This window comes from Rhinolophus hipposideros, assembly GCF_964194185.1.
Source record: "Rhinolophus hipposideros genome assembly, chromosome: 19".
Classification (NCBI taxonomy): Eukaryota; Metazoa; Chordata; class Mammalia; order Chiroptera; family Rhinolophidae; genus Rhinolophus; species Rhinolophus hipposideros.
Window position 1 is genome coordinate 9,487,911 of NC_138065.1, and position 12,484 is coordinate 9,500,394.

Here is a 12,484-nt window from a genome sequence, read left to right on the forward strand (position 1 = left end):
AGCATGCGTACTGCCACCAACCACCAGTGTGCTAAACTCCATCCAGTTGTTTGTATCTTGCCCTTTATGTTTTCCTCCTGGTTCCTTTCTAAGTAGATGAAGTAACAGGATTATTTACCGTAGCTCGGGCACCATGACGGGGCTGCTTTCAATTCCTAGATGACCCTGCTCCATTCCATGGCTCGCCGAGTGGCTCAGGCGTCGACACGAAGACAGGGCAGCCCCTAACCGATCAGCAGGACACTTTGCCAACCTGCCCTTCAGCTCCCCGTGGGACGCTGCCCCCAGAGTTTAACACAGAGTCTAAACAACGATCTAGAAGTCAGTCAGCTAACCTCCCTGAGACAGTCATGGCAAAGCTGTCTTACTTATCCCCGCGCAGTGCCTGGGTCAGCGATCTGCATTCAGCCGGTGTTTAGTATCCACCTAGACATGCACACGCACGTGGGGCTGGGGAAATCCGGAGAGACCAAACATATACAAAGGAATCATCAGATTCCTAAGAGCAAATCTCCATTTTGAAAGCCCCAGTCATTCAGTTACTCAGTTGCTCACTCATCACTTTCCTATTTGAGTACCTACATCTGCTGCGCCCTAGGAATGCAAAGATAAGATGGGAGGAGCTTCCCCTCAGACAGGTGTACATGGAACAGAGGCCCCGTGTCAACTAACTGGAATACACAGGGAGCGGGGGGCACACAGAACAGCTTCTGATGGCCCGGGCCTTGGGTGGATGTAGGCGCAGCCCCCTGAGGAGGTGAAGTGGTCCTTGAGGTGAGCTTTGTGGGTCCCAGATCTTTGCTCACACTGAGAGCCTTGCCCAGTGGATCTCCAGCTCCACATGGCCCCATCTCCTCCCTGCCTGTCTGCTAGCTCGGAAGGGGGCAAATGCGTCTTCACCTCCCGCTCCATCCAGAGACTGACCATGGCTCTGTCTCTGCTACACGCACAAACACTCCCTTCTCCTGCATCTTTACCACTTGGTGCCCGGTGCACTGCTTTGCCGGAGTCCCTGGGCTTGGGGAGACAAGGAGTCACAGAAATAAGTCTCCGTTTATGACACAGACACGCTGGGGTGAAAATATTCCATCCCACGCTCCTATCCGGACATGGAAACAGCTCTAAGCACTTGGATTCCAGCAGAAAATTATTTCCCTGATGAAAATTTGAAAGTTAAAATGCAACCCAGAGGTTATTCTCAGGCTCGTCTTCAAAGCAAACCTTCTTGTGGTTGATGGGTTTAGGCTTTTCTGTTCAGCCAGGCCACAAGGAGGGGCCCAGCGGATCACAGAAACTCGGCCCGGGCCTGCGAGGCAGGAGAGGCAAGGCTGGATGTGAGCCTGGTGGCCCTGCTTCCCTACTCTCCATCCCAAATCGCACTGGGCTGCCCACGCTGGAGTGCACAGCCCACACCCTCCCACCTGCCAGCACACAAAGCCCGCCTCACGCTCTTCCTCGCTGGCCCTCAGGGACGAGCGTGGGATGGTGCAGGTAACATGGGACAGGAGCCCCAGAAGTGACCTGCGTGCATCTCCCGGTCTCCCAGAGCTCGAGAACCTTCGCTCAGAAGCACAGAGCAAGGGGGCAAGTTCAGACAGTCTCTCCTCCTCCAGCACCCGCATCTCCACAGAGGCACCAGAAGGTTCCAGACGCCGCCGTGCACTTGGCTGAACCCCCCGGCTGACCAGTGAACGTGGGAGCTGAAGGACCCTCAGGGAGTGTGGAAATGCCTCTAAGAGCAGGGCACCTCCTTGCCTACAGCAAACCCCCTGGGCCACCCTTGGCATATCTAGCCATACTGGGGTGTGAGGAGCTCCACAGAACTGAAAACAACAAACGGCAATGCCCAACTTAAAAAAAAAAATGGTTGTGAGAGTCAGACTAAAATCCAATATGCCTTTCTTCCCCTTTTTGAGAGAAGAAACTATGTAATGTAGGAAGTTAGGTCTTGCTGGTGACTCGGGATGACGACTACATGCATGATGGTCTGTGTCACGTGTGGAGCACGGTGAAGCCGGAAGACCCCGCAGGAGGCAGGGACAGCCCGTCCCCACACCCCACACTGCGGTCTCAGTACCCGAGGCTGCCTGGTCCCCTCTCCTCTAAATGCTTCTCCTTTACGATCCAAGTCATTCCGAGGTGCTGTCAACCCACCTGCCTCAGACACTCCCCTTTGTGTTCTCACACACCCTCCACTCAGGTACAAACAGAGAAGATGGGCTTCGAGAGACCCACGGAAGGAGCTCTGCTCCAGTGGAGAGGTATCCAATGCAGCCCAGGAAGTCGTGGCTATTTCAAGCCAAAGTCCACGGTCTTTTTCATTTCTGTTCCGATTCCTGATTCATGCTTTGGATGGGTTGAATTTGTTAGATAACTGACTTTAGGTTAAAAGGAACATACTACTAATACATCGTTTGGCTTCCCAGGAAAACAACAATGTAGCATCTACTGAGGGGACATCCTGCAGGGCACCCTGGCACCAGCCCAAGTCACGCATGACCCCCAATGCCAGGAGGCAGGATCCTTTTCCTCAGCCGATGTCAAGGTTCAGTATCTTCCTGCCTCTCTTGCTTGGTAAGATACAAGGTCAAAGCAGGACCAGTTTCTTTTAGGACGTCTTTTCCAACTGTTTGGTCGCCAGTGATCTGTCCCTAAACTCACAGCATCGACAGCCACACGAGACTGGTGATGTCCTCAAGCACGCTACTCTCCTCAACAAGCCGGTGAGTCCCCAGACAAGGGACACCGCGTTTGACTTCCCCACTGGTACTTAATACCCACTGGATCAACGTGCTCCCTCAGGAAACCAGAGAATCCCATAGGTATAGGGTCCATTCTCAGCACATATTTCATAAAACCGCAGAATCTGACAGGCAAAAAGGGCCTCAGAGATGAACAAAAGCAAACCCTTCGACTAGTCCCATTCGCCCGACCAGATCATCTCTGAGAAGGCGGGTAGGGGTGGGGAGAAAAACCACGGTGGTAAGAAATCTGTTCTCTCGAGGTAAGACCCCACCAAAAACCCGTGGCAAGGAGAACTCTCCCAAGAAGGACACCTCTGAATTCAGTTAATGCCCCATTCCATACACCCTCCAATGCCACTGTCCAGGGAATTGTCCTTTCACAGACCACGGATATCTGTGGAAAACACACAAAAACAGAAATTCAGGAATCCCAGGTATGCATACGGAAAGACAACGTGGATGATGGACTATTCAAGATCAGAAGTTCTTACTGTCACCACTGGGAAAGTAACCCCCTCAACCCTGCTGGGTCCACGATGGTCCAAACTTGAAATCATGGAAAAGGCAGGGCAGCAACACATAGACACCAATGTCGGAGGGAACTCAACAGCCCCTATTAACTCTGAAACTCACTGTTGACCATGTGGCCTCCCGGGTCTGTTTTCTTTTCAGGACAAAGGGTGGCATGTGAAATGCTGCGTCTTTTGTGTCTAATCAACCACAACACACTGCTAGTGCCGTTGACAACTGTTATACAACTGCCATGGCAACGGAGAAGAGGGGCTCACCCTTATGCTATGTTTCTTAAACAGACTTAGAGAGCACCACCTCCGAAGACAGTTAACACTGAACTTCAGAAAAATCTGGAAGAAACATTTTTAAAGGTAAATTCTGAAAAACAGACGCAAACACAAATGAATGCCTCTCCCAGGCTCCGTGCATTATCTGCTGGGGGAGAAAGTATGCACCGTGCAAATGCTCCTGGCTTTGACCCCAGAAAACGAGTCTCTTGGCTCTTTCATTTATTCTTTGACCTTGAACAATTCATTTCTCCAAACCTCAGGTTCTTCATCTGCTGGGTGGGGGGAAAAAACAAAAACCATAGAAAGCTCTGCTATAACAGAAGTGAGCTCCAAATTACTTAACTGTATAAAATGTACTGCTGACAGATTATTGAAATGAACGGGGCAAGCCTGGCCTGTAGGTGGCTAGTCAGAAATTCTAGGAACAGGCTGCGAGATCCAAATATACCAGGTTTGGCAGAGGTCTGGTGTCACCGGTGGCGGTGATCTCCTGAGCTTGAAAATCAATGGGGCGATTCCAAATTCTGTGACTTTCCCACACTTTAAAAGTCAGTTGGCACTGAGGCCAGGAAGAATATTGGAAACTCAACCCTCCACTTTTCTGCTTCCCAGGGAGGAACTGCCCGTTTGGTTTAGACTTGTTTTAAAGACTGAATGAGATAATACATTTAAAAGTGAATGCTCCAGAGCAAATGGCTCATAAATGGCAGTACCTGGAGCTTACATGACCTTGTAGGTTGGGAAAGCTAATCTGTCCCCCACATGAGCGCGCACTGCATTCCCCATCCAGGAGCAGCACGAGGGTACATCACAGGAAGTGAGCCAGTTCCAGACCCCTCACATGGCTGTCTTTCGGAACGTAAGACTATAAAGTTATGGTACCCTCTATTTTTATGCAGTATTTCCTGCCAACGCTCAGCACCCTGAAAATCAAGCCCAGTGATGAGGGAGGCATGCATGATCCACAGAGTAGAAAAAAGCAGTGCCCTAAGAGCCAGGAGGTCTGGATTACAGGGCTGATCCTATGACGTCCCACACCTGCCTAAGTCATTTCCCCTTTCTTGGCCTGTTTCTTGGCCCACGATGGAGAGATAAGACCAACTATTCCGTGTGGTTGTTGAGACGAGTAAAGGCAATGATGCCAGTGAAAGCATTTATACACTATAAAGAATTATGTAAGTATAAAATATGATCATGTTTCCAATGAGTAGGAACATTTTGCAGCAAGACATGGGTGGGTGGGGGGGGCGGTGGGTAGATTATTCCTGCAGCCTCTGGGCACAAAAGCATGACCCAACCTCCACTTATGCTGAATAACAAAATTCTACTCTCCACCAAATGAAGAGAATCTTTGTGTTCACCCAAGCAGAGACACAACTGTGTTTCCCCGAAAATAAGACCTGGCCGGACAATCAGCTCTAATGTGTCTTTTGGAGCAAAAATTAATATAAGACCCAGTCAATATAATATAATAAATATAATATAACATAATATAATATAGTATAATATAGTATAGTATAATATAATATAGTATAGTATAATATAACGTAATATAACATAACATAACATAATATAATGTCTTATATTAATTTTTGCTCCAAAAGACACATACATTAGAGCTGATTGTCTGGCTAGGTCTTATTTTTGGGGAAACATGGAAGAATTGAAGAAATCAGAGCCCATCTAGTTCAAACTCGAAATCCACATACCAATTCTTTTCCTAACATCCCAGACAAGCATCCAGCCTCTGCCTGAAAAGAAATTTCACTCTCTCTTGGTGCTGAAATGACCTTTCTTTAAGTTCCACCCACTAATCCACCCACAGCTTCCTTCCAGAACCAAGCGCCTCTCTATTGTGAAAGCCTATCAGATACTTGAAGGAAACAATTGTCGCCATAAACTCCTCTCTTTTAACTCTCTTATTTTGCAGATAAAAGCACTGAGGCCTTGAAAAGCATGGTGCACACTCTCCCGAGATGTCTATTTCCTATTCATTCACTTTCTCCTGGATCTGATCATCGCGGCTGCCATTAAACTAATATATACTATTAAAACCAGAAATAGTAAAGCTTTAGCGCTCATCCAGCCCAAGACCCTTAAAGTATACAGCCTTTAAATTCTTCCAGAGCAGGGAGAAAGGCCTCCCTGACAGGGCCAGGTAGGGAAGCCTCATCCAGTGTTAGCCACTTATTTTCAAATATTAATTTGCTCCCTTTAGTGCTGTCAACAAAATCAGCTTTCTTCATACGTGAAAAACGTGAAAGCATTTCTTACATGCTAACGCCCCATGTCCATGCCAGCCACCATTGTTCGGATTACCTACCATATAGGTAGAGCTGACAGGAAAGTACTAAAGAGACAATGTTCTCGGCACAGAGCAAAACCTGCAAAGCTCTCCTTTCTGGGTGAGTACTCACTATCCTGTAAGCCAACTAAGGATGCTGACATTCAGAAAAACCCTAATAAGCGGCCTCCCCAACTCCATCCATAGGCAAATATGACTCATGAGCACCGACTAAGTGCCAAGTACTGGGGTATAGATGTGACATGGACCTCAAGGGGCTTACCCTCCCTTTGGTGGTGACAACAATCAAGTGACTTGGGGGCTGTGATGGAATATGTGACTGGGGGTGGGGGTGAGGGGTTCGGGGGTGCAGGTGACGACCCACAGAGGAGGCAAAGCTGGGTTTCTGAGTTCAGACTTACAAGATGACTGATGGCTACGCCATGAAGACGATGGGCTGTAAAGCTCATTCCAGGCAGAGGAAGCAATGTGGGCAGGCACAGGCGGGTGTGAACTAAGCCCCCTAAATGTCTGCAGTTAGAGCAAGAGGGTCTCAGTGCTGAGGCACAGAGCAGCTTGAGAAATCTGTGGAAGTGTGTTGAACAGTGTCTCCCCAAATCCACATCTACCGAGAACTTCCAAATGTGACCTTGTAGGGTCTTTGCAGATGTAATACCAATACGATAAGGTCATACAGATGTCTGTAAGAAGAAAGGATGACGCACAGAGAAGGCCACGTGACAATGGAGCAGAGGCTGGAGTAATGCAGCTGTAAGACAAGGAGCACCAAGAATTGCCACCAACTGCCAGGAGCTAGAAAGAGAAGGGAGGTTTGTCCCTTGAACCTTCAGAGGGAGCAAGGCCCTGGCCCCGTCAACACCTACATGTCAGTCTTCTTGCCTCCAAACCTGGGAGAATTTAAGCCACCCAATCTGTGGTCCTTTGCTGCAACAGCCTTAGGAAACCAACACATTTGTATTTAGGTCAAGAATGATGAAGGCAGGTGAAGGTCAAGGCCAGGCTAAGACGAAAGGCTCAGGTGAGAGAGAGTGAGAAAAGAAGGCAAATGAGGGTGAGAAGGGCGGGGATGGGACGAGAGGGCGTGTGTGGGTAGGAGAGAGGGTAAGCTGGCAGGGAAGACCCAAGGGATGCCAACAGTGAAGGCTGTCTGGGTCCCAAGGCCACCCTGCCTCCTACTCTGTAATGTGTGTCTTAGTGGGTGGCTGCAATTTAGGCCTGAACCCGGGGTCTTTGAGAAAACGCTAAAATGCAGAATCCAAACTAAAAGCTGATTCGGCTTTCTGTGAAAACTCCCAACCTGGGAAAGCGGCGGATGTCCTCGGTTTTATCTGACTGACTTCTCCCCAGAGAGGTCAACAAGACTTCAAGCAGGATGTGTGGGCCGCACTGCACCCTGGCCTTGGAGACAAGCTGACTTGTCTGACAGAGTCAGGACCATTTGCAGCAATATCCACGTCAGTCCCAGAGACGCAAACATAATTAGCCCCTGGACGTTGCAGCCGCCTCCACTGAGAACCCAGCACATGAGTGTCTGTATCTCCTGACCCTCCTGCCTTTTAATTAAAATGTTTGTCTACAGCTGCACATGGAGAGGTGGCTTACACAAGCCCCACCCAGATAACAGGCAATGATCCCCTGAGAACAGGAAAGAGAAAAGAGTGGGATCGGCTTGTGTTTAACTGGCTGCTCTGGGGTAGATTGCGGGAAGATGTGAGAGACAGGCTGGATTTTCTGGGACTTGGTCACGATAGAGCAGGAGGGACACACATTGCTGCTTGAGCTCTTGAGACGTGAGGCCCATCCTGAGAGGGGACCCAGATCAGCGGTCCTCTGCTGCTGGTGAGGCCCCAGCCTGCTGGCTCCTCAGCTACATGGAAGCTTCAGGAACCACGTTCTTTGACTCAGTATGTGCAAGCTGGAAAGTGTGCCTGGCCTAGGCTTTGAATATCGGGCTGCAGACAAGCCCTGCAGGCTGTCCCCACAGAAAGACAGCCAACTGTGACTAGAAAGGACTAGAAGCTGGGAAAACACACCCCGGCATCTGGAAGGAGGTAGAATTAACAGGGTCTGATCCTGATGGAATGGTGCCCGCAGTGCAGTCTGGGGGAGCACCCAGAGCCCTTCTCCATGCCCTGCACTGCCCCCACTTTAAGTGTCTGGTGATAAAGTATAACCTTGGAAAATGCCCTCTCCAGTAACACAAGCAAAACTACTCCACAGTGTGTGCAGAGGAGACTACTCTGTCAACCAGAACTAGAACGGTGTAACAGGCACATGCAACGACCTGTTTCTTCTGGTCTCAGGAACTGAACAAGGAACAGCTGTCACACATGTCATGCCTCTTGGCCGTGAGGCCACAATCTACCAGGCAGTTCCGAGTGTGGTGACAACGCTGAGGAGACAGGCTCTTTCTGAGCAGATGACCCAGTCACGGGGGCCGTCTGGCTGCCTACCTCTCCCACCGCAGTGATGCTGGCAGACCTCTCACCGCGGAGGGACCTACGAGCCCTGCTTCCCCTCCACTGCCAAGTTTGGCTATTGCCACCGTCTGCCTGGAGAGCTCACAGCCCCGCTTCCAGGCCAGCACACAGGCTGTATCACACCTGCCCTGCCTGCAACCCAGCTCAGCTTCTCAAGGTTTTAAATTACTGTGCTGACTCACGCCAGATAAACATCAAAGACAACCGCCTGCCGACGGTTCCCTAAGAAGGAGATTTAGATAGTGACTCAGCACCTCCTGACCCACCCGAGTGGCTGACTGGCCTTCTCTTATCTGGCCTCACATCTCTCAACACCGGTACCTCTGGCCCTGGGAAGAACGACAGGAAGGACTTTCCACACAATGAGAAGTCTGGAGGCTGAGGGTGAGCAGCCTGGCCAGATGGGCCTCTGCTCGCAGAGACTGAACAGAGCTGGGCAGCAGCTTTGCAGGACAGGGAAAGCAGGCCCCTGCCCATCTTAGGTGTCAGCGTCTCACACGCACATCAGACCACACCCATCAGCATCTCACACACACTCCAACTAACCACATGCACCGGCCCATGGGTGGGTGTGCAGAACACTGGGCCCTGCTCGCAGCGTGAGTCCTCCAGGGAAATCAACAGCACACCCGCTGGGGTAGGGGACCCACTTCCCGGCCACCTGGGGCCCGGCGGGAAGACCACCTATACCAGCTATTCGTCCACGGGCTCCTTCTCCCTCGGTGGCCATGCTTTGTGGGGCTGACTCCTCTCGGCCTCAGGGTGAAGCTTGGGCGCAGACACCGAGCGAGGGAAGCCGTCCCAGCTGTGACTGCTGCCAGCAGACAGCTGTACAAACATAGGGCTGCAGTGTCTCGCACCTTACACTCTCATTAAAACACTTTTAATGGGCTCCACGGGGCCAAAGCACAAATGGCAGCTCTATGCCAGCCTTCAAACACCTCCCCCCGCAAAGCAGATCTGAGCAGACTGTCACACTCTACTCTTTTGCTCTTACGCCTTTTCATCCTTTGCTTTTTTATGGAGTGGGGGTAGAGACAGGCAAATATCTTCACTGGAAAGCAGTGAAACAAACACCCAATTCTAAAAATAAAATTGTCTGTGAAACCATGATCATAAATACCACGGCCATTTGAAAACACTGTCCAATCTCAACGCCAAGGGTGTTAGGTCCTCTGAGACAATGGGTGCTAGACGACGAGAGGAGGGGCCCACAACCCCGCAGGACAGCCAAATCTACCTGCGGTGTGATCACGGGCTTGGGTATCATTGGACCAAGAACCACAAACGTAAGATTTCAAGGGGAGCTGGATGTATCCTGGAATTAATGGAGTAACATTAATCTCCCCAGGAGACTCTCTTTCTCACTTATAACTAGAAAACTAAAGTGCAATCAAGACAAGCAAGGCCGCCATTCAAGTTGAGAGGACGCAGGCATGCGCTGGAGAGGGGACAATATGAGCTCTGTTTCATCAGGGTTGAGCTGCACTCACTGATCTCATGGTGTCCTGGGGTTTTGGGGTCAAAAGTCACCAGTGTGTGTAATATGTTCCTGTCTTAGCTCAGAGCTGCCATAACAAAATACCATAGACTGAGTGGCTCAAACAACAGAAACTTATTTGCTTACAGTTCTGGAGACTAAAAGTCCAAGATCATGGTTTGGCTAATTCAGTTTCTGGTTTTCTTACAGGCCTGCAAATGGCTGCTTTCTTACTATACCCTCACACGGTTTTTCCTCAATCCATGTGCACACGGGGAGGAGAGAAAGCGTGCAACCTCTCTGGTATCTCTTCGTATAAGAATGCTCATTTTATCAGATCTATGACTTCATGTAACCTCAATGACTTCTTTAGAAGCCCCATCTCCAAATATAGCCACACTGGGGTTTAGAGCTTCAACCATGCATTTCCCCTCTCTCCCCCACCCCCAATTTATGTCCTTCTCACACGCAAAATATATTGATTCCATCCCAATGGCCCCAAAGATCTTAACTCATTCCAGCATCAACTCTAAATTGAAAATCAAAAGACTCATTTAAATAAATATCCTCTATATCATGTATGAACGAGAATCAAAGACCAATTTATACTGAGGCAAAATTCCTCTCCAGCTGTGAATGTGTGAAACCAGGCAATTTATGCGCCTCCAAAATACCAAGGTGGATCCAGCACAGGAAAAACCCCACCATTTGTAAAGGGAGGAATGGGAAAAGAGAAAGGGGTGAAGGCTCCCAAACCAGAGACCTTGCAGTGTCAATCCCATCGTCAGGTCTTCACACTTGAGAATAACCCTCTTTGGTTCAACGCTGCGTCCTAGGGGCCCACTAGGGTGACAGCGTCATTCTTCCCTCTTCTTGAAGGATAATAAGTGTTCCTTCATGCCGGATCCACTTTCTCCGTTTCCTTTCCTAGCTGACGGTGTTTCTATAGGCATAATTCCTCTTTATTCCTGGCTTCTACAGAAATGGCTGATTTAATCCCTGGTTCATATCCATACTAATCTCATTATCAAATCATTCCCTAGCCACACCCTTGGTGTTCCCTTCAGTTCATGCTTCATTTTTTTGCAGTCCAGATAGGTTGAGAATCTTCCAAATCTTCCAAAAAGTTTGAATTCCTTTTTGCGTAGCAATTCTTTCATCAATTCCACTCTCTCCTCTACCCTTTTACTAGATGCAATAATAAGGACCCAAGTTGCATCTTCAATATTTTGCTTGGACTATCTCCTCAGCCAAATAGCCAAATGTCATCACTCATAAGTTCTACCTGCCACGAAACACTACAACAGGAACACAGTGCAGCCAAGCTCTTTGCCACTTCGTAACAAGGATCACCTTTTTGTCACTGTCCAGTAACGTGTTCCTCATTTCCACCTATGATTTTTTGGGGGGACATAGTCAGCCCAAAGAGTTCCTTTTCGACACGACAATGCTATAATCACACGCAATCATAAATGTCCACTGTTTGAAAAGCAAGCCAAGAATCATCTCTTCTAAAGCACATGTGAACAGTAACCAGACCTTTGATAAAAAGGTCCATGGCCAACACCAGCTTATAAGATACTCTTCGTCTCAATGAATGAAGTATGCTTCGAAACCCAGTTAAAACCCGCGAGCTGCATTCGATGCAGTGGAGCTTTGGCAAAATGACTATCTTCCCGAATGTGTTACTGGGAACAGACAACTTTCCCGAGGGCTGGGAGGAGAGTTCTACCTGCCTGTGTGCTTTCAGTCTCTCTCTTTGCTGATGACTACCAGCTATTACCTTTCACTGGTGTTCATGTGCCCTTTATAGAGCTTTCCCCCACTTGAAAGATGTTTCCTCTGTATTTTTTGAGGGATAGAAAGCAAAAATTAAATCTGGGAGAACTATATACAAAGGAAGAACAAGCAGATTGTGAGAATGAGGGCCTGAGGTAGCTGTGGGAGTCTGCTATATTGTAGACTGCCGTGTTCCCCCACCTTGGGCAGTCCTCTCGCCTTAAATCTGGGCTGGGACTCTGACTTGTTTTAACAAGAGAATTCAGGGCACGTGGTACTGGGCCAGGGCCAGGCCTAAGCCTTAACGGGTCTGGGAGCGTCTGCTTTTGTGTTCTTGGGAGCTCTGAGAAGTGAAGCTCCCCTAGTAAGAAACTACTCCCCAAAGAGGAGGCCCTCTGGGGAGTGCAGGAACTGCAGAAAATGTGGGAAGAGAGAGAAGCCCAGCCCAGGTGACTCTCCAAACAACTACGAGCACACAGAGACCACTGGTGGACCAGTAAAAGAACCTTCTGGCTGAGCCCCGCCCACAGAAAATAATAAAATGTTGTTCTACACTACTAAGTCTGAGGCTGGTTTTACACAGCAAGAGATAAAAGTGGTCTTCTTTGGGACAAGTGACATATAGGAAGTTAAAAAGATTTGACCCGACAAAGGCTCAAACCTAGTGCTATGGTTATAACACAGGCCCAGGCTTTGTTTGCTAACTGACTGAATACAAAGAACCAATGGGCTAAGGAATGGCTGCAGAGCTCGAGCCAGCCATCTCTGCCCATCCTCTCATTCCCTCCTTTCCAGCCCTGAAGCTATGAGTTCAACGAAGTAGGATAATGTATAGAAAACAGTACCCAGTCTGACACACGGGAAAAACTCAGACATGCTTAGGAGTTCCTTTG

The 12,484-nt window shown here is 49.1% G+C and overlaps 1 protein-coding gene across 1 annotated transcript in view; it reads right to left on the bottom strand.

The window, feature by feature from the left end:
• The window catches only part of VANGL1 (VANGL planar cell polarity protein 1), a 54,703-nt gene that overhangs the window by 16,308 nt on the left and 25,911 nt on the right, over nucleotides 1-12,484 (bottom strand). The gene's annotated exons all lie outside the window — the stretch shown is intronic.